Below are 26265 nucleotides of genomic sequence, written 5' to 3' on the forward strand. Positions count from 1 at the left end.
TTCTCATAATCCTAGTTCTGTTTACTCTATGGCCTGGTCTACACTAAGAAGGGGGTTCGAATTAGGGTACGCAAATTCAGCTACGTGAATAGCGTAGCTGAATTCGAAGTACCCTAGTTCGACCTACTCACCCGTCCAGGCAGCGGGTCGAACTCCGCGGCTCCCCCGTCGACTCCGCCAACTCCTTCTGCCGAGGTGGAGTACCGGAGTCGACCGCGGCGCTTCCGGAGTTCGAACTATTGCGTCTAGATCAGACGCGATAGTTCGAACTCCAAAAAGTCGAACTCTCCGCGTCGAACCGGCAGGTAAGTGTAGACGTACCCTATGACACTTCTCTTTCTGAATATATAGATCAAATTCTGGGCCTGATCCTGCAGTCATCATTCAGGCAAAACTTCCGCTGCCTTGTTCAGTGTCAGTTTGTACACTTTTTTTTAATACACATGACAGTGCTCTGTTGCCCCTGTAGCATTGTTCAGTTTCCTGGTGGCTTGTGTGTGTCTGTCCCATAGTTTTGGGAGAGAGAGGAATACTTTTTAAAATAGGAAAATGTGATTTGTAAAACTACACATAGCAGCAGGACAATTTAGGACCAGGTGTAGAACCAGATATTATTTCAACTCTTTTTTTTTTAATTACCTAGATTTCAACCTGCAGTGCCCCTTTAAATGTAATTAAAATGATAGCACACACACCTGGCAGTTCCACCCTATCCCCACTGAAGTAAATACGTGATAGATTTAGACATGCTATACCAGTGTAATTGGATGGTGATGACATTTCATTTGCTAGTGTAAGCCAAAATCTGCCTGGCTGAAAATAATAGATGATAGATGAGTAACTGAAGGAGAAATCATTTCCCACCTGGGTATTCTGTGCATTTAAGATCAACACAACGTAGCACTGTCACTTTAATATTCTGGCATTCAAAAGACAGAAGGGTGGGGGATCGGCTGCTTCTAAGGATAACAAGAATATCCGAAGTCAATATTGTTAATTATAACACTTGTGGAAGGGATTTTAAACCTTATGCTTCAGGATTTAAGCCAATCTTTTATTAGTGATCAGGGTGAGCCCTAAGGTGGGGGCAGGTTACCCAACATCTGCTTACACGTTTCTCTGAAGCATCTGGTGCTGGCCTCTGTTAGAGACAGTGGACTACCGGGACTTTGGGTCTGATCCAGTCAGACAGTTCCAACGTTCGTATGTCATACGTGGGCTTTTGTTTTGCAAAAGGACTGAATAATTTTCAGTTTAGGGACTGACTCTGAGAACCTTCCTCTTGCTGAGTAGCACCTTCCTCTGCAAGTAGCCTCATTGATTGCAATGGGGCTGTTTGCCAATTACACTCCTACTCAATGTCAGCATAAGTAGCAGAATATTGATTTTAGCTCCTTTTGCTCTTCACAAACAAACAGACATTCTCATAAACAAAGTAAAATCCAGCCACTCTATGAAATCCTGGTCCGAGCCAAAGGATTCCCTCACACGCCCATGCATCACCCTTACGTGCAGACAGAATGCACCGGCAGCACTGCATTATCAAAACAAGTCATTTAGATCTGCTGGGAATAGGACAAAATGACTCCTGTCCTTTTTGGTTGGTGGTAGTCTTACACTTGCAGTTAAGGCTGAAGGACGAGATTAACGGAGTACATCAGCTGACCCCAGGGGAGGCTCTGACCCCAAATGTTTTGTGATGGGATTTCATTATGCCATGATTTATATTATTCATAGAGGTTGTGAATCTGATTGTGCAGCAATGAAAATCACGAGTAATCCTACTGAAGCCAGTGGAGGTACGCTGGGTTCAAGATGGAGTAATGAGATCAGAATCAGGCCCTCCCCCACAATGATAAATGTTTTTCTCCTGAGTTATTACTTTTATTATTAGTATTACTGTAGCCCGAGTCATGGACCAGGAGCCCACTGTGCAAGGTGCTGTACAAACACACCTACACAGCCCCCATGACTACAGTATCTGAGCCCCTCACACTCTTGCAATGTATTTATTCTCACAACACCCCCTCGTGCTATTCTTGCCATTATACAGATGGGGCACTGAGGCACAAGGAGGTCAGTGACTTGGCCAGGGTCACACTGGAAGTGTGTGAGACAGCAGGGAATTGAACCTGAGCCTCCCAAGCCCCAGGCTAGCGCCCTAACCATGGGGGATTCCTTCCTCTCTCCGTTGGCCTCCTTGGGCATGCTCTGATGCACCCTCTCAGGGCAGGGTTGCCAGCTTTTGCCTGGAGGTTTCCTCACATGCTGTGTTTTTTAATTAGGGTGACCAGATGTCCCGATTTTATAGGGACAGCCACGATTTTTGGGTCTTTTTCTTATATAGGCTCCTATTACCCCCCACTCCCTGTCCTGATTTTTCACACTTGCTGTCTGGTCACCCTATGTTTAATTCAAGATGAATCTTTCATTCCTGGGGACCCCAGGACAATTCTGGAGGGATGACAACCCTGTGACTCAGGGGCGCTGTTTGCTTTCTCAGTGCCGGAGCAAGATAGCGGCTTGGATGAGAGCAAGGTGATTGAAGCTCAAGCAGACAAAATGGAAGCCATGCCGGTGAGTCAGCAGAACTGTCTCTTGGAGATGGTGACCTGCTCCCGTCGGTGCTAGCTTCACACCTTACTCCAGGAGCAGCCTTATTGAGATCAGTGAGACTACTCAAGGGAGTAGGCTACTACTCAGTGTGAGTAAGGGTTGCCAAATCAGGCCCCGCTGAAGTCAACGAGCCAGACCATGGAGCCCTTACACACACCGGGTCCGCAGTTAGTCACACCACATAAGCAGTATTCGTGGCCACCAGGCTGAGTAAGGGCCCGCTATCTGGCCCAGCAGGACTATTTAGTGAGTAAGAGGCCATCTCCTGGGCTTCCCCTACCTGCTTTGCTCTCTTAAAGGGCATTCCACAGAACCGAGCAGAAAGTAGCCCAGGTTCATACAGCCTCATGCCCATCTGGTCCCTGGCCTGCCTCCCCTTCCAGCTGCACAGAGCTGTAAATCCAGAGCACCCTGGGCAGGGGAAAGCCAGGGGACTTCATACTGCAGAGACAGAACACCCCTCTTCTGTGGGGACAGGTCCCTCTCCACACTCAGACACGGAGCTGGTGGCCTAACAGAGGGATCGGGGGAAGATGGTGGCTTGGGAAACAGAGTTAGAACAAGATCACTCGGCAGGGCTTCTGTTTGCAGGGGCATTTCCAACAAACCAGTGTCATCTGGCTGTGCGGGCACTGAGACACCCTGCCCATTACGCCAGCTAGGATATTGTCATTACCCAGATGCGTCACGCACCCCTTAACCCCTATGTTAGATATGGGAGGGGAGTCTGAATCATATGCCATCACCATGTCCCAGCCTGCTGGACTTCTGGGATGCTGTCAATTGACTTTCTGAGTACGATTTTGAAGAAATCAGTGACAGGCACACCCGGCTTCTGTGTGTGCCTGGATATTAGTGAGCTCCCAGCCAGTACACTCAGGAAGAAGCTGATGCATAGTGCTTTAGGAGCAGCTATCGTAATGGACAACACATGTTTTTGTTGGACCGACAAGGACACCAGTTTCCAAGATTAGGTCAGAGTGGTCAGTAATCAGGCTCCTTCGAAGTAAAGCATACTGCTCGGCAGAGGGCTAATAACCAGACTTCTGGCAGGGAGCGACTGCTCCTGGACCATTGCTAACAACAATGAATTATAGGGCCAAATCCCGTTACCTGTACTTACAGCAAGCAGCACCTTAATCCGATGAGGAATCCCATTGGCTTCAACAGGACTACTTGAAGAATAAGATGCTACCCAATGTGGACAAGGGGGTCAGCCTCCAGCCAACAGAAATTGGAGTTGGAAAAGATCTTGAAGCTAAAGCGGACTCTCTTGTGTTCTTCTCTGAGCTGCCCCACAGGCCACACTTGACAGGGTACATGGCAGCAGAAACGTCCGCTAAGTGGAGCAAACCAACTGCATCGCATAAGAGCAATACTTTCCAAGCTATAGTTCCTCTTGCATAATGCTTACTTGCAGCACATTATTCAGTCACTAGACGTGCTATATGGTGATCCAACACAGCATGGCAAACAAGAAAGACCAAGCAGGAACTCACGCTGTATGGAAATTTGATTGCTTTTCTAGGGTCAATAGCTGTTTTTTGTTAATAAACGCTTCCTCTTTGCTGTGATTCCATATGTCATGGCAACTTCTGGTTTGATCTTGGCTAAAATTCAAGGTTTCATTTCCAGAGAAACACGTGCCTGGGCATAGTGAATCTTTTGTGTATGCATTTTTCTGAATGCACTCCTCAGCCACCATGGCAAATTCCAAACAGACATGGCCTCCTTGCAAATCAAGCGCCACTCGGCTCCATCTCTGGCAAAGTGCTTAAGGTGGTCTGACTATATCCAACTCACGTCCATCGCTGAAAATCTTGTTGCTTTTTGCACCCATATGATCGCCAGCTGCATAGAAGCATTCTGCAGTACAAACGCTTCCGTATTTGTTACTCTTCCACTGTAATAATATGCGTATACCAAGAAAGCCACTGAACCCAAACCAGTGCTGAGAGGTGGTTGCTGGGTTCGGCTTCAACTATCCTTGTTTCTGATCTTATCATGCCTCTTGATATGAAGAAGCTGACAGAACCTAAAGAGCATCAGAAACCTCAATCAGGCATTCTTCAGTCTTGTCAGCAGCCACGTTTCATTTCCATATAACAGAGTTGGTATAACTATGAGCCGCAGCTTTGTAGCAAGCTTGATGTTCCAGTGTCCCCACAGAGGCTGCTAAAGGGTGTGAACCATGACAGCTGCTACTGCTGTACTAATGTCCACATCTCTCGAGTACCCTCCAGCACCATGTATGATGCTGCCCACATATGTGACAGCTGCCACCTGCTCCGTGTCCCTTTTGGACAGGTTAATACTGAGCCGATTGTAGTCTGGAGCTGGAGACTGTTTGCTGGTAATGTCCAGGAACTTAGTTTTATCTGGATTAATAATAGACCAATGCCCGCTCCTTCTGCATGCACCGGATGGTGTTTATTTGTGTGGGCACTCAAACTGGCTGGAAATGAGCTCACACCAGGGTGTGGCTAGGAGCCGGCTTGCAGGTTTTAGATGCATGCACAGCACAAAGATTTTGGAAAGGGGCTTCAGTGGGCATTCAGCTATTTTACCCACTCCTTCCCATGAGACAGCCCCATTTCACGACCCCTTATCTGTTTCCTTGCGTCTACACTCATCCTGCCAGCCACTTGTTATGTTTGAAAATCATAAAATATATTCCAAATGCAGATCCTCAGTTGATGAAACTCAGCAGCGCTCCATTGAAGTCGACGGCACTACAGCAACTTACACCAGCTACAGATCTGGCCCTATCGCTTTCTCTAGCCTGGAGCCCATTCTTTGCTTTCCTGAGAAGACTTTTTATTTAATCATTATTATTTTTGTAAAGAGCATGTGCCCATCTCTAGCTGAATTTGCCATAAATCACCCCCATGTAACAGCAGCAACAATAGCTGACAAAAATCAACTTTTAATAGGAGTCTCCAGCCTCCACAAGAAACTTATGCCGCTCACTCAGGAAAGGCCTGAGTAAACAGACAGCTCTTGCTGTTTGCACCAATGGTCCAAAAATCCAGACTTTGTAGGAATAACAGGGGAAGCTGGAAGCATCCCATTAGGAGTATCCTGAATTCTGGATGATGCAAGGCAGGCATGCAGCAGTGTTGAAATCAGGGCCGGCTCCAGACCCCAGCGCGGCAAGCACGCGCGTGGGGCGGCCCTTTCCTGGGGGGGGCGGCAGACTGGGCCGGCGGACCTGCTGCAGTCATGCCTGCGGGAGGTCCACCGGAGCCCCGGGACGACCGGACCTGCCGCAGGCATGACTGTGGACGGTTCGCTGGTCCCGCGGCTCGGGTGGATCTCCCGCAGGCATGACTGCGGCAGCTCAAGCGGAGCCGCCGGACCTGCGAACCGTCCGCAGCCGCCGGAGGTCCAGCCGAGCCACGCGGGACCAGCGGTCCCTCTGCAGTCATGCCCGCGGGAGGTCCGCTGCTCCCGCGGCTCCGGGGCGCCTCCCGCGCATGACTGCTTGGGGCGGCCAAAAAGGTAGAGCCGCCCCTGGTTGAAATCAATGGGACTGCTGGGCTCAGGGCCGTCCCTAGTTATTTTGGTGTGTAAGACTTCATTACCCACTTGCCAGCACACACATATACAGGAAGACTTCCAAGTAAAACAGAAAAAAAACAGGAGTACTTGTGGCACCTTAAAGACTAACAAATTTATTTAAGCATGAGCTTTCGTGAGCTACAGCTCACTTCTTCGGATGTAAAACAGAGTCATCTACAGTCAATTGTCCTGGTTAATGGGAGCCATTAAGATTCCAGACCACCATTAATGGCCCTCAGAGTTATATTTCATATTTCTAGTTTCAGATACAAGAGTGATACATTTATACAAATAGGATGACCACACTCAGTATATTATAAGCTTTGTAATGATTCCTTACAAGAGACCTTTTGCATGAAGCATATTCCAGTTACATTATATTCACACTCATCAGCATGCTTTCATCAAATCATATAAAGTTATTTATGTTCCATTTGGTGGCGGAAGGAGGTTGTTTGTTTTGTTTGTTGAGCCAATAGGAACCACTTGGGTCACATTTGCAAGCTTTCCTCCATCACCATGAAACTTCCTTGAAAGCTGATATATTTTCACAAAATAACCTGACTACAGGAGCTGGGGCTTTAAGAAAAACACTAAATATTATAGGGCTCATGAGAAAATTGCCAGAGTTAGCAATGCTGCATGGGGGCACCTTTTTGTTTGCAAAGATGCTAGCGGAAAGGGAAAGCGTTGTGAAACCTTGTCAGAATAGGGTGTTGGCAGAAACGGTCATTGTAGAGGTGTTCACACAGTCATCTGGAAAGCCCTGTGGGGGTATGCGAGTCATCCAGCTAGAGCAGAAACAACACCATGTGCCACTTAGGTGAACAAACACACCCCACATGTTGCTAGTTATGTAGAAAAATCCTGGAGGCAATAGGTGCAGCAAACTATTGGAACAATACATAGGGTGAAATGTGTGAATGCTTTTGAGTTAGGAATAAAAGCCTAAAATATTAAGGGTGAAATCCTGGCCTGTTGGCATTGGTAGGAGTTTTGCCATTAACTTCAACAGGGCCAGGAATTCACCTTAAATCTGTTCACAGATAAATTGCAAATGGAATGAGCTAAACACACTGAACTGCAAAATGCTCCATGGGGCTCTGAAGCTTCCTCTGTCAGAGAGGACGGATGGGCTTTTGGTTAAGGCACTGGACCGGGAGTCAGGAGATCTGGCTTCCCAGTTCTGCTGCAGGCACCCAGTTCTTGAGCAAGGCACTTCAACTCTTTGTGCCTCAGGCTCCCCCATCAGTGAAATTAGGCCAATAATATTTCATTTCTCCAATCCTTTGCCTGTCTTGTCTGTTTAGATTTGTTTATTTGGAGGTCAGGACTGTCTCTTGCTATGTGTGTGTACAATGCCTAGCACAATGCAGCCCCAGTCTCGGCTGGAGCACCTGTGTGCTACCATAATACAAATAATAATAGTTTGGACAAATGCTAGGGAGGAGCCAACCAGTAAAGGGGGTGGATACAGAATTTCAACTGTGTTCTTACTATCTACTTCAGATTTCAGACTCCGTGCTTTGCTGCAGTAGTTGGATTCATTTACCATATTGGCATTTACTGAGGCCCATAGTGATTAACAACGCATCATAAACTAATTAGGTGGGATTTCCAGAAGAACCTAAGTTATTTAAGAGGAGTGCCACTGATTTTCAATGGCATGTGCGCCCCCAAATTACACAGGTATTCTTGAAAATCCCACCTATCATGTGCATATTTTGCTGAATCTTTGGTAAAATATATTTACAACCACCTGATCAAGAATTAAAAGCTGACACCATCTTTGAAATTAACAGCTGACCTGAACGATGAAAGAATCAGAAGCATCTGGAGAAAAGTCAATGCCATTTCATATAAATGTTTAATCCAGCTCATATTAACTTTTGTTACACCGCCATTTGTCCCAAACGTTTATTACAATAATGATTGCTTTCCCCGATCTGTTTCTTATATATGAAAGTTCAGTGATATGGTTTAAAACTGATGGATTAAGTTTGCTGACCATGCTATATTGAATGGGCTGAGTAGCGTATTAATAGTTTGATAACAGGATCTCAACACAGATTTCTTACAGACCAAGCAAATTTTAGCTGAGAGCATTTTAGAAAGGAAAGCAAGGGAATGAGATTAACTATGGTCCCATGGCATTTGTGTATTTGGGAACCCCTACCCACTGATATGCTGCTGCAGCTAGCAATGCAACACAGTAAAGTTTAGGAGGAGAAACAAAAATAAAAACAATAATTCTCTACTTGATTCTGAAGAGGGAGATTTAGGAAAGTGGAATTCAGTCACTCACAATGGAATTTAGCCAGGACACCTGGTTAATACACCTTATTGTGGGTGTATTACCTCATGAATGTATATAGCCCAATTAATAAGTAGTCTGAGCACCTCACCATCTGTACTGTATTTAGCCTCATAACACTTCTGTGAAGTAGGGCAGTGCTGTTATCCCCCTTTTACAGATGGGAAACAAGAAGCTAAGGGTGTGTGTCTACACTGCACTGTAAGCCCAGGGTTAGTAGAACTCAAGGGTGCATCTACACTGCAATAAAAAACCCAGTCTCAGAGCCCAGGTCAATTGACTCAGGCTTGCGGGACTTGCACCGCAGGTCTATACAATTGCAGTGTAAGACATTCGGTCTCAGGCTGGAGACATACCCACAGCGACATGCCCAAGATCACACTAAGGAAATAAACCCAGGCCATCCCAAGGCCCAGGCAAGCACCCTGCCCACTGGATCATCCTTTCGCTCTTGTGCTTGCCTGCTTTCAGTGTGGGTGAAATTCACCCCTGTGCCCAGGACTGCACAAAGCTTTAAATCCCAAATGACAACGTTTATGCAGCCGACAGAAACTGTTCACTCAGGTGACTGTTGCTTGCAAAGATGCACCAGCACAAATGCAAATAAGGTTTGAAGTCTTGGCTTTGATACATTTTTGCAGGCTTAGTAGCAGCCAAGTGAGCCAAGCTAATAAACTCCAGTCAAGACATGCCTCTCTGTCATCTGTGGTGACTGCAAGGTAACTGTGCTAATTAGGCATAAAATCACAGTGAGTGATTAGATTGTTTGGCAATGCTATTGCTGGCTTTTCTCTAGCTAGTATGTGAAAAGATCCACCTGAAGTACTAGTTGGAAGACTAGATTAGGGAGAATTACAACAGTCCTGGCCTACCCGTGATTGTTAGAATAAAAGGGAATGGGGTACTTGTATTTGCCTAAGTAAGAGATCTTTGAATGATAACATGTGGAAAGATAACTATGCATTGCCAAGGCCTTGAGCAATGCTTGGTTCTTCGGGTTGGACCTGGTTGCAATGGCAAAACAGGACAAGAAGAAGGCAGCTCCTTCTGGAATGTTTGAATGTAATGGGAATATCTGGTTGATTTTGCAATGCCCAGGGCACTTCCCAGCCGTTGATTACGCGTATCTGAAGGGATTTGCTCTAATTTGTTCTGTTACCCGATAATGGTAGTTTTATTTTTCACTGCAAATGAACAGCGTATAATGCGGGCTTCTCAAGTGTGTTCCTGGCATGGACCACATATTAATAGAGAAATTATCTCACTGACGATCTCCCCTCTCATACATAGTCCCAAGCATCACCTCCACACCTTGCTGAAGGAGCAAACATCGCCCTGTATTCAGCAAAGCACTTAAGCACATGCTTAACTTTAAGCACACTGGAGTCGATGGGACTACTCGTATATTTAAAATTAAGCATGGTCTTGCGTGCTTTGCTGAATTGAGATAATTGTTGAGGGAGATGCTTAGAGATAAATGGGGGATTTGCTTAGTGTGTGTGCTGTCTGGATACCTATTTTTATTTTATGGTGCTGTTGCTTTGACTCGTTGTGTTTTTAAGCAATTGTCAGAGTTGCTTAGAGTGTTCAGACTGGAGCCTCTTCCTATTTTATAAACCTAAAGAAGAACTATAAATAAATCAAATATCTCTGTTAGACCCCAAATTTCACCCTAGTGTGGATGAGATCAGAATCTCGGCCCTGGTGTTTCATAGGAACACAATAAGCTGCGATCTCAGATACTATCAGATGGTTTGCGAAACAACATCTCACTGTTGATTTTCCTGCTGCAGGGTTGGATCCTGAATTTCTCTCCAAGGCCAACAAGAATGACACACCTTGAACTGATCAAAATAAGATACAAGGAGAAAGGCCAGTCATCGCAAATCACCTCTATTATAATTAATGAATATGCGTATCACCTGCCTGAGAAGCTCCCAAGCCCAGATTTCCCACATGCATTCCTGCCAAGTCATTGGGTTGGGTCCAGCTAGTCTTTGTATATACCACCTTAAATATCATCTCTTCCCTGATTTATTCCAGGTAGTTACTCGATTCCCATCTGTGACTCACAAGGCCACCACTTTGTACTTCCCTCACTTTACACAGCAGAATTCTTTGAGTCCCTCTGGCATAATCTTTTTAACCCCATCCCAGAATCCATTGCACCAAATCAGCCCACATGATCCCATTTTGTTGCATGCATAATGATAATCAGGTTCTAATTCTGCTTTATTCGTTGTGCAACTTACAACACAGTGAGATGTTTATATTCGATGGAGTGACAGTTGATAATTTTACATCTGAAAACTATAAGAGTCTAATGAACACTTCTGTTAGACAATGTCAAGAGTCTGCACAATCCCCTTTGGGATTTTTAAAGCTAGATGGAAAATGCAAGGGAGGGAAGATTTTGCTAAAATTTGGTTGAATTTGTCAGGAGCAAATTCCTAAAACTGTGTTTGTAAGGCTATTAGTATTATGATTTATTATGTTTGTATGGAATCCATTTTGTTATCTAAAATGGAGGACTTGGTCATGTGCTCAGGAGGGCAGTTGGAGTGTTTTCCCACCCTTTCCAATAGTCAGCAGTGTTAACAAGTTTCAGTTTTAACTGGATTTTCCCAGGGATTCTATGAGGTTCCCTAAGGGGGTTTGCGCTATAGAGTCTATATAAAAGCGGCAGTTACCTCAGTTGGGGGCTGCCCATCCGAGTGGCAGGTGCGCACAGGTTTGCTTCCACAGGTGATCGAAACTCCGGACAAGTGCCTTCTCCAGCTATTACTTACCATCTGCGGCAGTTAACATCCATCGTTGTCATTTGCCTGTGAACACCCATCATCTTGTGAGCCTGCCGCCATGTCAGCCGGAGCCAGTCAGAAGGACGAGTCATTGAGGGATCTCCTCAGAGTTCCTCTCCTGAGGCTCTGTACGAGCCAAAGGATCGAGGTCCTGAGTGACCATCAGAAGGGTGACAATGTATGTTTACTTCCCTTTTGTACTCCAGGGGGGTCTAGTTTGGGTCTTGGCTGCAGGCCACAGATGTTCCGAGTTACTGCACCTATAGAGAATAAGATTCTGTTATCGTTTTATGCATTTTCCCCATTCCCATTTATGTAACTCAGTTTCTCCAAAATAAAAACAATTTGTTTGGTTTATATATACCTGATTCCACATGCCTCATTCCAGCAGAGAGAGGGGAAAGGAGGTTACATAAGGAGGACTAGCTTGGCTACCAACCAGGTGATAGATACTGGAGCTCACAGTAAAGGATTGTGGACCTACATTTTTGTTGGGGGGTTCCCTGCAGCCTTTCCATGCTTTATTCTTTGACCCAACAAATTCCCCGCCTCCCCGCATTTTGCCATTGAAATTTAAAATTTCTCGTTGCAATCTTTACATTAAAAAATCCCAACAAACTCATTCCACTTCTAAGGCATTTATACCTCTGAATTATTAGTAAGTATTGCCTGGTCTCAAGTACAGGAGTAGAAGAGAAGGAGACCGTGGTTGGGGTGCTAACCTAGTGCTTGGGACACTGAAGTTAATTCCAGTCCAGAAAGAGGGGCTGCACCTTTGCCCGCTCACCCCCAGAGCCTCCAGGGAACCAACAAGCAAAACTGGGCCATGCAGAACCACCTGATTGGCTAAGGCAGTCAGGTAGCTTGCTCTTAAACCCAGCAGCTGCAGAGGATCAGTGGCTACTACTCAATGCATGTGCCTCTAGATTCTCTGCCTCCCTGTGCTTGACTCGCTGGAAGTCCTGCTCCTCCTTGCTTTGCACTGCTCCTGCGTAGACCCTGCTCTGCTCCGCTCCATTCCCAGCTTTGTTCCAGTCCTCTCTCAGCCTTGCTCCTGCCTGCCTGACTCCAGGTCTGACTGTCAGCTATAATTCCTGACTCCAACTCTGGCTTGGCCCTTGGTTCTGGCATTTGGACTCTGGCGATGGTTCTAACCCTTGGCCCTGGTTCCTGCTGCTGACTCTGTCTTGAACCTTGGCTATGATATTTGGAGTCTGACTTCAGTTCTGACCTCCTGCTCCAACCACTAGTTATGACTCCTGCTCTGAGCACTAGGCCTGACCACCTACTACCCAGTCTCCTTACAATTGCCTGCTCTGCCACAGACTTTGTGTGTGCCCTTTGGCAAGTCACTTAGTCTCTCTGGCCCAAACCCACAAAGGGATGTAGGCATTGCAACTCTGAGTGTCGCAACGCCTAACTCATAAATGCCTAGCCACCCAGTGGAATCCACAAACCCCAAATGAGCCACTTAGATCCCCTGTACAAGGAATGGGGAGAGACTGGCATCTCAGAATTGGATCCTCAAAAAGTCAACACAACTAGGCAGGAAGATGCCTAAGCTAGCTCTTAGCAACTGTGGGGGAGAGGGCAGTATCCTAAGCCCTCAAGGAGTTCGGTGCCTAAGTCTGGGCTGGAGCAAGGAGCCTCTGTACATTTGGAATCTGCAGCTGGGAACCCTCTTCTGGAGTCAGGTGCCTCAGTCATTTCTGGAATGAACAACAGTGCACACCTAGCCCCACACAATCCTGTCCCACTGCCTGGGTTAGTTCTCTAACCACTGGACTGAAGGTTATCAGGGAGTCTTGATTCCATGTAACTGAGTGTTGAAGTCTGAACTTTGCAAGCTTGTGCATTAGGCTGGAGGCAATAATGGGCACTGACTGTAACACATCTATTTATCGTACCACAGTTGTGCAAGGTGAGATCAGAATCTGGCCCTGATTCTTGCCTACATCTGAGTTGTGGCTCTCTTATCCCTGGCTGCTGGGCCCAGAGGGGATTGGGGTATCAGCTTTTCCAGCATGAGCTTACAGGTTAGGCCTGGTACTGTCTGGATCTAGCATACCCTTTCCAGCCTTAACAGTCCCAGGCAGAAGCTAGCATAGAAGGAGACCATCTCCACCAGCTCTGTACCAGAGGGAATTCTCCTGTGGGACGCCCTAGCCAGCTTAAAGGCTTGGCAGACCAGAGAATCCAGCTCATGGAATCTGCCCTGGGAAGTTTACAATCTGCTAACCCAACCCTGGTCCTTTTGACAGCATTGGGAGCAAACTGGCCCACAATTAGGTTCAACAGTGACATGACATTGGGCAAGAGGGATTTTTACTTGGTTTCCATGGTTGTGTGGATAAAGTGCCCAGTATGGTGGTTCCTCCTTAGAATCATAGGATTAAAAGGGACCTCCAGAGATCATCTAGTCCAGTCCCGTGCACTCATGGCAGGATTAAGTATTATCTAGACCATTCCTGACAGGGGTTTGTCTAACCTGCTCTTAAAAATCCCCAATGATGGAGATTCCACCATCTCCCTAGGCTATTTATTCCAGTGCTTAACCACCATGACAGTTAAGAAGTTTTTTTCCTAATGTCCAACCTAAACCTCCCTTGGTGCAATTTAAGCCCATTGCTTCTTGTCCTATCCTTCGAGGTTAAGAAGAACACTTCTTTTCCCTCCTCCTTGTAACAACCTTTTATGTACTTGAAAACTGTTATGTCCCCTCTCAGTCTTCTCTTTTCCAGACTAAACAAACACATTTTTTTCACTCTCCCCTCATAGGTCATGTTTTCTAAACCTTTAATCATTTTTGTTGCTCTTCTCTGGACTTTCTCCAATTTGTCCACATCCTTCCTGAAATGTGGCACCCAGAACTGGACACAATACTCCAGTTGAAGCCTAATCAGTGTGGAGTAGAGCGGAAGAATTACTTCTCGTGTCTTGTGTACAACACTCCTGCTAAAACATCCTAGAATGATGTTGGCTTTTTTTTGCAACAGTGTTACACTGTTGACTCATATTTAGCTTGTGATCCACTATTACCCCCACTATGACTCCCTTTCCGCAGTGCTCCTTCCTAGGCAGTCATTTCCTATTTCGTACGTGTGCAACTGATTGTTCCTTCCAAAGTGGAGTACTTTGCATTTGTCCTTATTTAATTTCATCCTATTTACTTCAGACCATTTCTCCAGTTTGTCCACATCATTTTGAATTTTAATCCTATCCTCCAAAGCACTTGCAACCCCTCCCAGTTTGATATCGTCTGCAAACTTTATAAGTATATTTTGTATGCCATTATCTAAATCATTGATGATTCATTCCTTATTTGTTTAGTTCTGTTTAACTTGTGTTGGGTTGGCATGGGGTCATTGCTGAGGAAGTTGTCAGGGGAAAGGTGGGGCTCATGGTATCCTTTGAAGGAAAGGGGAAGGGTGTGTGTTGCATAGGACTGAGGTGGATTTTCCAGACGTCAGGGAAGGATGGGAGAAGGCATTGGTGTGTGAGCAGAAGGAATCAGGAGAGGTGAGAAGGGAGGCAGGATTAACAAAGAGCCAGGCCTCAGAGGGTTGGACCAGGGACATGTAGGTTGTACAAAGTCTTGAGATGAAACTGGGGGCTCCGAAAAGAGCTGTGGAGCCAGCAGAGAGTCCAAGAGGTCGGAGCAGCACAAGAGGAGGGGGAGTTAGGCAGTGATATTTCTGATGGGCTGGAGAGGTGGAAGGCCGGGGGCGAGGTTGCTGGAGAGAAAGATTTGAACAGATTTGAGTCCAGAAAAGACACAGCCCCCTTTTCAGCCCTGAATAAGTAAAAGAGCCACACCCTGCCCTGGTACAGGGAGGTGTGCTTAAATTTACACATCCAAGTAGCAACAATTAAGTCACGTGAGTGCCTAACTCCCTGGAGAGCCTTTGAAAATCCCAGACTCATGTAAGGCCCCAGGGAACTAGAACCCAGGTCTTATTTTCTTATACCTGTCATGACCATTCATTGCTCTGACCTTGGCTTGATTTGGATTTTGGCTTCTGACTTGGATCCTGAAACCTGACTTGGACTCTGACCCTTGGTACCAACCGTGGCCTGGAACATGACTAGGCACTGCTCTGTTATTCCCCTCAGGTTTGCAGACCCTTTGTCATGACTGCCTGTGTGGGGGATCCTGGCACCTCAGCTCAGTGGGGCAGGGAATGTGTCTCTTCATATGTTAGTGTGGTGTCTAGCACAATAGGGCACCATTCCTAATTAGGGCCCCTGGGTGTTACTGCAAGAGATGGGGATGTCTGTTTTTATACAGGAGTTGGCCTTTGTTTAAAATCAAATGATAGAAAACTGAGCCTTTGGCCTGAGGTTTTTTCCAGCCAGTAGGTGGCACTGGGAGGCAAAAATCTGATTCCTGGTTACAAGCTATTTTAAACATCTTTAACCCAGTTGGGAATACACTGTCATACTCCCAGCTAAACTCTCATTTGAAAGGGCTTCACCAAGTAATGTAGGCCAAACTGTATACTTTAGCTTTTAAAAAGAGTTTTTTTACAAAACTTAATATACGTTAAAATGCTTTTAGGCTATTTTTAAAAATTCTGTGCAACCAGCTGGTTGTCAATTTAAATATCCCCCCTGTTGCACGGGAACCTCCCATTCAACAGCTGATTGAAATGCACCTAGTAAACAAATAGCATGAGTGGTGACATTTAATGTTTGTTCACTTCTATTCATTTAAGAATCTATATAGTTAGGTAGCTAAGGGGGGAAATAATAGTTCTATCCCTTTAATAACGGAGGGGGACCATTTTAAAAGGCACAAATGGAAATTGGGTACTATGGGAGGCCTTGCCTACATGAGAAAGGGTTTGCTAGTCCAGGTATGCTTGTTGCTTCCACTAGTGGAAATGCAGCTTATATCAGCAAAAGGTTTCCCAAGAGGAATAAGCTACAGTAGAACCTCAGAGTTACGAACACCAGAGTTACAAACTGACCAGTCAACCGCACACCTCATTTGGAACCAGAAGTACGCAATCAGGCAGCAGCAGACACACACACGCACAAAACAAATACAGTACAGTACCCTGTTAAATGTAAACTACTAAACAAATAAAAAGGGCAAGCTTAAAAAAAAAGATTTGAGAAGGTAAAGAAACTGTTTCTGTGCTTGTTTTGTTTAAATTAAGGTGGTTAAAAGCTGCATTTTTCTTCTGCATAGTAAAGTTTCAAAGTTAATGTTAAGTTGGAAACTTTTGAAAGAACAACCATCGTGTTTTGTTCAGAGTTACGAACAACCTCCTTTCCCGAGGTATTCATAACGCTGAGGTTCTACTATATATTGGCAAAAGGACACTCTTTCTGGCATAGCTATTAGGTTAGGAATGTGACTTTTCTTCCCCTACGTCTAACCGACACAGCTATGACAGTAAAACTTTCTACTGCAGATCAGAGCTAACTGTCATCTGTGCCTTTGCAAATATCTCCCTAAAACCACAAATTCTGATCAGCTATTCAATGCAACATCAAGCCCCCTTCTTCTCCATGCAGTGGGTCATTGATAGGGAGAGCTTGATCCTGACTTGTTGAAGTCAACGAGGGTTTTGCCATGGACATCAACAGGAGTGGGATCAGACCCAGAATGCAACACAGATGGGTCTTCAAGGTGCCCACAATTTGTCACTCTCCAGTCAAGTGGGTATCATTCAGAAAAAGTAATCAAAAGCATAGTGCATTGAAGGTTTTATTAAACATAGAACCCAGGCCCTTTCATAACAGCATAGGTAGATAGCTTTTTTTATTCTTTTAGAAAAAAGTGTGCCTTTTCCAGTACTGCCTGATAAACTCAGAGCTTGTATGAAAAGTGATGTTGTGTCCAAAATTGTGAAAAAGTTAGAAAACCCTTTTCTGTGCATTACTGCATTATATTGCAATAATTGATGTGGGTAATGACCTCCCCTCATATTGAATGCCCAGCCACATACTTACTATGGAATGCTCAGCCGTGGAGGGGAGGAAAGCAGGGACTTATGTGGATTGCTGTAGAACTGCATGGCACATGATGCTTGACACAACTGAGATCACAAAGCAGTAGAGGAAGGGAAACCAAGCGAAGGAAAAATGTTCTTAAACTAGAGTTAAGATGGAAGGTATGTGCCACTAAAATAAGGCTTTAAATGCCTTTCAAGAACACTAGCTTTCAACTCAAATAGTAGAAACCCAGAAAATTCCTAGTAATAAGAATTATTTTTAGTATTATTGTTCCTAGTCACATAATGGTCTAAAAACGAAAAAGTAGTTCAGCAAAAAGTTTCAAGATATCAGCAGTGGGGCACAAAATGAACTCATTAAATGTTTTCAATTTGGGTTTTTTTCCATCCAATACTTGTAAAAAGAAACCCTTTCAAATGGAAAAAAATCAAAATAGCCAGCAACATTTGTAACTGTATCTAATGTATTTGCTCACTTTTAAAACAAGCCTTTTGAATGAAAATTTAAAAAAAAAAATCATGGCCAAACTGGGAGTGGGGAGCCCTCATGATTGTGGAGAAAAGCTTGAAAATGTGACCTCAACAGATCAAAAACTAGAAGGCAAATAAAAAGAAACCAAAACTTTTTTTTTTTAAAGTCATGCTTTTTGGAATATGGCCCTTTATTTTTGAACATTGGATTTGGCAATACAGAGATAAACAGAAATAATACTCAGGGGGCGAAGACTGGCATATCTTGAAGCCATAACCCCAAAGGGTCATCAGGAAGCAAGAGGAAGATTGTTGTAACACCCTGTAACTCCCTTTCCTTGCTGATGTATTACTTCTGAGGTCACTTAAAGTGACTTATGCAGTGGTAATAGAAGGAAGCATTGCGCAAGGTGATTTAACATCTGTGGCATTTCCAAACTCAATAGAATTTGGAAAGGCCAAATGGCAATAAACACTTTTGAAAAATCAACATTGGTGTCTGCAAATAGTAATTATAATTACAGTACTTATCTTTTATATAGCACTTTTCATTGGGACATCTCAAAGCGCTTCACAATCTTTAAAGTATTTATCCTCATAACACCCCTGTGAGGTAAGACAGTGCTGCTGTTCCCATTGTACAGATAGCCTGCGTGTGTCTGTTCTCTAACTGATTTGCCCAGGGACATACAGTAAGCTTGTGGCAAAGCAGGGAATGAAATCCTAGTGCCTGAGGCCAAGGTGCTTGACAGAATGGAATACAGTACCACGCCACTTCCCTTCTCATATCATTTTCTACAAGGATGATGGTGCAGCTGCAAGCTACCAACTTCCTTAAGCCTTGAAAGAAAGAAAAGGTTGGAGGCCAGATATGAGTGGATGCCTGTGTTGGTGTTAGTCTATATATTGAATCAACAAAGAAATGCTGCATCATTCCTCTTAAAGATAACCTGCAAATGGCTTGTTTGGCTTTTTTATGATGCATAAAGAAGGCTGAAAAGTTTTCCACACACAGAAAACAAGTCTATCCCTGCTCCCTTGTCATTGTTGCTTTTTAATCATAGAAGTATCAAGAATGAAAGCCTTGAAGCTAGGCTGGAATTGTTCTGGCACACGGCAGGGGCAGCATGTGGGCACTTCTTTCAAGCTGCTGTCTTGTTCCCCAGAAGTTCAGCTTTTCCGCTTTTGCTTAGTTCTACCTGAGTCTGCAGAGAGCCTGGAACAATAGCTCTGAGAGGTGTAAACTACCCCAGTCATCAAAGAGGTTGTGGTTCAGATGCCTAGTGATAATGTGCTTGTCTACACTTGAAATACTACAGTGGTGCCACTGCATAGCTTCTGTATAGACATTCGCAACAGCGATGGGAGGGGTTCTCCTGTCACCGTAGTTAATCCACCTCCCCAAGAGGTGGTAGGTAGGTGCTGTGGACACTGGAGGTTAGGTACAGGGGGTCCCCAACATATGTCTCCTTCTTATCTATTGTTTTGCATATTTGTCGCTCATCAATAGGGCAACGTGTTCCGATTCACCTCGGTCCCGATCCGCATATCCATCGATTGCAGTACTGTACTGTAAGTTGCAAATGACGGATATGCAGACCGACGTGAATCAGAACACGTTCCTCTGTTGATGAGCGATGGATATGTGACAGATATGCATAGCGACAGGTGGGCTGTGGCCCACCCACTTAACATCCAGGCCCAGCCCACCACCCCCAGTGCTGGCTCTGCTCCCACCCCAGTGCTTACCCCAAACTGCCTGCCCGGCGCTCCAGCTGGGGAGCGGGGTCAGAGTGTGGGGGCTTCCAAGCCCCTGACCCATGCTCTTTGGTTGGAGCACCAGAGCAGGGCAAGCCCAACCCAGCTTCCCGGCAGGAGTGCCAGGCGGGTGGAGCAGGGCAAGCCCTCATGCCCCGATCCCACTCCCCTTCCGAGTGGAGCAGGACAAGCCTCCACACCCCGCTCCCTGGCAGGAGCCCCAGGCAGGCATAAGGGGCAAGCCCCGAATGCTGGGCATGGAGCAGGTGAGAGTGCAGGGGTGCCCATTTTTACGAGGGCCCCCATTTTTACAGGAGCCCCTAGTCAAAGTATCTATCACCCCCCATCCCCTGCAAGGATGCCTGGAGTGGGGCCACCAGATTGCTCCTACCCCTCCATCCCCGTCATTGCCCACCCACCCAGTGTCCCCTCCTGTCTATGCCGCTGCTGTACCAGCAGGTCCCTGGTATACATCGTGTAGGTATCCGTGGCCCTTTTCAAGAACACAACCCCAACGTATACTGGGGACCCGCTGTATTCTTAACTATGTCACTCAGGGGAGTGGGTTTTTCCCATGCTGGAGTGATGTAGCTAGCTTGGGTGAGTGTAGACATGGCCAATGTAAACAACTTGGAACTATTTCATTCCTCCCATACAAATGCAGAAGGAGAGCTACAAATTGACTGTGAATGAGGCTACACCTTGGTGCCACATCTTGAGTGGCATTGGGAGATGCCACCATTTCTCCCCCTTCCCCCAACCAAGTCGCTGAGACCAGGGGCATATAGTCAAGTCCTACCAAGGAGGAGTCAAGCTTGAAAAGTCCAGTGTAGCTCAGCGAACACGCTCCGTCATGTTCTGAACAATCTATTCGGAGCCACGTCTCGTTTATAGGGACACCTGGTTGGCATGTATTTTGTGCGCAAAACTTGGAAGAGCACCACTTCCTTTCCTCCCGCTCCCTGCCCCATTTGACCCTTGCCCTGTAGAGTGGTGCTGCTCCATTTTGGCACCCAGAGATGGGGTAAAAAAAATGACTCAGGAGTAGGGCTGTCAGAAAACAACAGGAATGTCACTAGAACGAAATACGTCTAGTTGTTGTGTTCATTGACCAGGTGAACCGGTATTAAGGAGCAATATAGAAAGGCAGACTAAACTCAAACACTTGCACGCACACACATGGATAAAGGTTGCCTCTGAGTGCCTGCTTTTTCTGAGGTAGAGTTAAGGCTGTTTGGGTGACCTTAAACGTGAATCTTTTTTGCAATGTTATCCTTAACTTATAGTTTCCTGTCCCACATTCAGGGTTCTTGTTACAAAATTTGTGTTCCTGTAAGTTTCCTGTTACCTCAACACTAAATTGCCTAGCATCTAATGTTGACTCTCTGAGAGCTCCAAGACCTATATTATAATGCATACAGCATAGGGGGAAGAATTAGGGTTGCACAGGCAACCTAGCCACCTGGTGCTTGTCTTTGCAACATTCATAGCTGTATTTGTGTGGGGAGGGGCTAAGATTTTTCGTTGTAAATAACGTATAGGCCAGCAATAAATTACCACAATGTGGGAACAAGGAGGGGTGGGATTGTGACTCAGAGCAGAGGAGTGTGTGTTCCTATCTGGGTGTCCCCCGGGTAGCAGGGGAGGTTGTGGACCAGTGGACCCGCCTTTGTTCAGCACTGTCCCTAAACCCCAGTTCAGCGCAATGATTGAATTCTCTCCATTGTTACCTTCGGGGTTCCAGGAACTGGCTAAGGGTGGGAATGATGAGTTGAAGGTCGCCAACCGGGCTTTGGGGAATAAACTGCGGGAGGGGAAGGAAAGTAAACAGGAGCTGGAGACATGAGCCATGGCGGGGAGATGGGAGTCACCCTCTCAGCCTGGCTCAGCGTGTAGCAGTAAATGGAAGGAAATGAAAGGTGGAAATCCTACAAGGAGAAGAACAGCTCGGTGTAACCTTTCCCACTGCACAAGAATATCAGCTTGCAGCTAGTGTGCTGCTGATCTGTGTTTTAATCAGGTACCTTTGGGAGCAATTGCTTCTCTGTTTCCTCAGCAGCCCAGTTGCTATAAGAATGCAAAAGAATTAATGCCTGGGGACCAGGAAAGAAATACTGATTTCTGCAAACACTTCCAAACGATACAGGGCGGAGCCTGAGCCAAAGCCCACTGAAGTTAGTGTCGAGAGGGGCAACCGACACCATTCTTGAAGAGGGAGGGTGCGTGGGGAGCAGAAAACGCCCAGCAGCTCCGGATTTCAACAGGCTTTGGATCAGCCCCGTGGATTGGGAGCTCGAACTGTCCTGCATGTCTGGGCACAAGCTAGCATATTACAGGTGCTACTGGGATACAAGTCCTAAATAACAAGGAATCATTTTGATTCCTTGACAAAAAGAGATAGAACAATAGATGCAATTTGACAACATCACCAGGCTTAACTTCAGATTCAACCAGCAGTAGAATAAAAAGGAAACAAAATAAAATATTTTGAGGTAAATTAATATTCCATCCTCCACACTCTGCTGCCCCCAAAGGAACATGTTGTAAGATTCATAGGATACGAACAGATTCTGATCCTTTTACTCTTTCTGACGAGCACCTTCCTCTAGGAGCTCAAGGAGTAAGAAACTATTCAAGGTGAGTGACGGTGTCAGATTGTGGCTTAGAGGAAAGGCCCTAATCTGAGAGGTGTTGAGCATTCTTAACTCCTACTGATTTCAGTTCAACTGAGGGCACAAAGCACCTTCCAGGCAGGATCCTGGGGAATTATTTCATAGCTAAGGAGTTAGAGCTAAGATGACTTGCTTAGAAACACAGTATGAATTAATGGAAGAACAAAACTCAAACCACTTGCTGAGAAATCCAAAATTCCCTCTGTAGAGTTTCTTAACAAGCTTTATTTAATTTGGATGTGAACTGAGGTCTTTTTGCATTACTCTTAGGTACCCTTTGCAGCGTGAGTCATTGGCATTACTTTAAAGAAGGGGTTCTCAGACTTTTGTACTGGGGACCCCTTTCACACAGCAAGCCTCTGAGTGCGACCCCCCTTATACATTAAAAACACTTTTTCATATATTTAACACCATTACAAATGCTGGAGGCAAAGCATGGTTTGGGGTGGAGGCTGACAGCTCACGACCCCCCCCCATGTAATAACCCCATGGCCCCTTGTGGGGTCCCGACCCCCAGTTTGAGAACCCCTGCTTTAAAGTAATGTGAGGATCATCCACAAAGCTACTTCTCTGAAAGTCTCTGTTGATGGTTCACTTCTGCCATGGTGACTACAGTACTGCCAAGCCCAAACATTAAAACAATCCAGGGCTCAGACCCCCCCCAAAATCATTGGCCTAGTTTAAAAATCATGACTTTTTTTTAAAGTAATGAATTTGGGGTATCTTTATTTGCTGCCTGGTTTTTGAAGTTCTAGTGTCCATTCAGGTCACATTTTTAAGCTTTTTTCCACATGAGGAGAGGCTAGAACCTTACACCTACCTGTAAACAAAAGCTGAGAGTCTCATATATTCACTTGACTCCAGGAGCTGGGGCTTTAAGAAACTATCACAAGGCTGCAGAAGCAAAAGTAATATTGATTGCAGTCTGACTTTCAGACTTCAATGACTGCAGCCCAGGGAGGGGCTGTAAAAAGACTATTTAGCCTGGGAAGCATAAGTCCTGAACTAACAGGGGTGAAGAACAGTATTGTTCTGTTTATCCCCCAGAAAGAGGAAGACTCTTTAAGAGGTTTGCCTGGAGATCTAAACTCCAAGCCCTCTGTCCAGCAGTGATGGAAACAGAGGCAGCCACACTGCTTTGACATGCCAGGTTGCGCTATGATGCTATTACAGTCATAATGAGAGAAGCTGGTATCACAGTGATTCATTAGAGGCCACCACACAGGTCGCAGTTCATCAGGAGTTGATGAAATCTGGCCTCCAGAACAAAAACGCCAAGTCACAATTATAGCTGTAAGCCAAGAAGTCAAGGAAACAATTAATCCAAAAGGCTGGACTGTTGCAAGTGCCTGCAGAGGCTCATCATGCACAGCAGTGCTCTGCTTTCACTTCCACATCGGGTGACTCGAGAATCACTGCAATGTCTGAAAAATCCCTTTGGTATCCTAGCATAAACCACCTCAAGCTGTGAATATGTGAACATAAGAATGGCCCTACTGGGTCAGACCAAAGGTCCATCTAGCCCAGTATCCTGTCTTCCGACAGTGGCCAGTGCCAGGTGCCCCAGAGGGAATGAACAGAACAGGGAATCATCAAGTGATCCATCCCCTTTCGCCCATTCCCAGCTTCTGGCAAACAGAGGCTGGGGACACCATCCCTGCCCGTCTTGGCTAATAGCCATTGATGGACCTATCCTCCATGAACGTATCTAGTTCTTTTTTGAATCCTGTTATAGTCTTGGCCTTCACATCCTCTGGCAAAGGGTTCCACAACTTGACTTGCATCTGAAGAAGTGGGTATTCACCCACGAAAGCTCATGCTGCAGAACGTCTGTTAGTCTATAAGGTGCCACAGGATTCTTTGTTGCCACAACTTGACTGTGCATTGTGTGGAGAAATACTTCCCTTTGTTTTAAACCTGCTGCCTATTAATTTCATTTGATGACCCCTAGTTCTTGTGCTCAGTTTACTCTGACATTTCAGTGTGCACACACCTATGGAAGTGGGAGGAGTCCATCCAGAGAGCCCAAAAGGCATGCAAAAAGTAGTATAGTCTATCAGCAACATCTAAGTAGTGTCAGCCTTAACTTTGAATCTCAGGCTACCCTGAGTGTCACACTCTTAATACTATTACTAACACTAAAAAAGCAATCTGGTTTGGGGAATGCTTATGTGAGTAAAGATTTCAGTCTGACCCTGCATCAAATCAAGACCATGCAATCTATGTAGCTCTCTGTTCCACCTCTCCTGCTACTTACTGTCCTTGTGCCCCTGGTACACATGCATACAGGACCTCATGCAAAGTCCATCCAAGTTGATGGAAGGACTCCCAGTGACTTCAATGAGCTTTGGATTGAGGCCATAGATGTAAAAGGATACACAAACACCTCAGACCTAGCTCAGTTAAAACAAGTCATGGCTAGGGTTGCCAATTTTGGTTGGACATATTCCTGGAGGGTTCATCGCATGACCATTTTTAATTAAAGATTAATCTGTAATTCCTGGAGAGTCCAGGACAATTCTGGAGGGTTGGTCAACCCTAGTCACCGCTTCGTGAATCAGCAACATTAGGAGTTTTTCGCTTGAAATCTTGATTAACTAGGAAAAAATTTTGTTTGGATGGCTCTAACACTCAAAGAAGTAAACTTCGGCATGTGGCTGTGTGTTCTGAGTGCATTGTAATGTAAGCACAAAATTGTTTTCTATTTAATTTCCAGTGGCAGTGTCTAAACATATCTGAAGAGTCACACAAATATTTATACATCGGCCCTACAATATACCAAGTTCTCAGTCGAAAAGGCTTCAATAGGAGAAAATGGATAGTTGAAAGACCAATCAGGTCTTCATGTTTCAGAAGATGATACTGTGCTAAATGTCACAGTTTTAGGGTAATGGCACTTGTATTCCCCCGCTATGATCCCTTGATGGCACCTATTTAAAGGTTTCTGGCTGTCAGCCATCACCTCTCCTGGGTGGATACCCATGACTCACTCCCTTCGGACTGGGGTTTCAAAGGCTGCACAGGTCCCTGCCTTGTACTGTGATATGCCCAGCAAGCCAGATTGCCTAAAAGGGCTAGTGCCTGTGCGTTGCTTTTTCTCCTAAGGCTATGACTTGTGTTTTGCCCGCAGTTACGAGTTACCCCGCAGCTCCTTCCAAGCAAGCACTTTTACTCTTAAAGTCAAAGCATTAGAAAGAGCTTATTAAAAACAAAAGAACCTACATGCATGCTCAAAAGGTCACCCCCCAACTCCAGCCTAGTGCTTTGGTAGGTTTTAGTCCTATAAAACCCACAATTGGGTTTTCCCCAGGGTTACAAGTTCCTCTCCATCTTAGCTATGGAACCAGACCCTAGACTGGACAGGTCAGCCAGTTCTTTATGCAGCTTGGGCCATTGATCTTGGCCTTCTGCTCCTTCTGCACTCAGCAGACACTGACCGTCTCCTCAGGGTGTAGCTTCAAAAGGCTGGGCTTTTGTTTACCTGGAGGTGGGGAATTTGCATTAACTTCTCCCTAGCGACTCCCCAGGAAATCCACTTAACACTTAATGTTCCCAAAGTCCATACTTGTCTAGCACATTTTCAGTGTAGTCTTTTGAATGCCCAGGTCTCACATCTCCCCCCTAGAGAGGTGACATGCCAGCCCTGTCTTCCAAGGATGTTGGAAGTACATTACATTACATATACAAATGACAATGGGCAAATTAGTTTTCAGCATTATTTCTGAATCCAGCCCTTGTGGATATACTGCAGTTAATAGAGGTGCTATTTGTGTGAGTAAAGAGAAGTTCCCCAGTAGTTTCTTTTGGGCATTATCTGAGGTACCACTTGATAGAATGATAGGAAGATGAAGCTAGACAAATTCAGACTGGAAATAAGGTGCTTTTTTTTTTTTTTTTTTTACAGTGAGGGTAATTAACCACTGGGAACATTTACCACGGGTCATGGTAGATTCTCCATCTAGGCTGACCAGATACCAAGTATGAAACATCGGGACAGGGAGTGGGGTGTAATAGGAGCCTATAGAAGAAAAAGCCCCAAATATCGGGACTGTCCCTATAAAATCGGGCCATCTGGTCACCCTATCTCCACCACTGGCAATTTTTAAATC

The sequence above is a fragment of the Mauremys reevesii genome, linkage group 3, assembly GCF_016161935.1.
Source record: "Mauremys reevesii isolate NIE-2019 linkage group 3, ASM1616193v1, whole genome shotgun sequence".
Lineage (NCBI taxonomy): Eukaryota > Metazoa > Chordata > Testudines > Geoemydidae > Mauremys > Mauremys reevesii.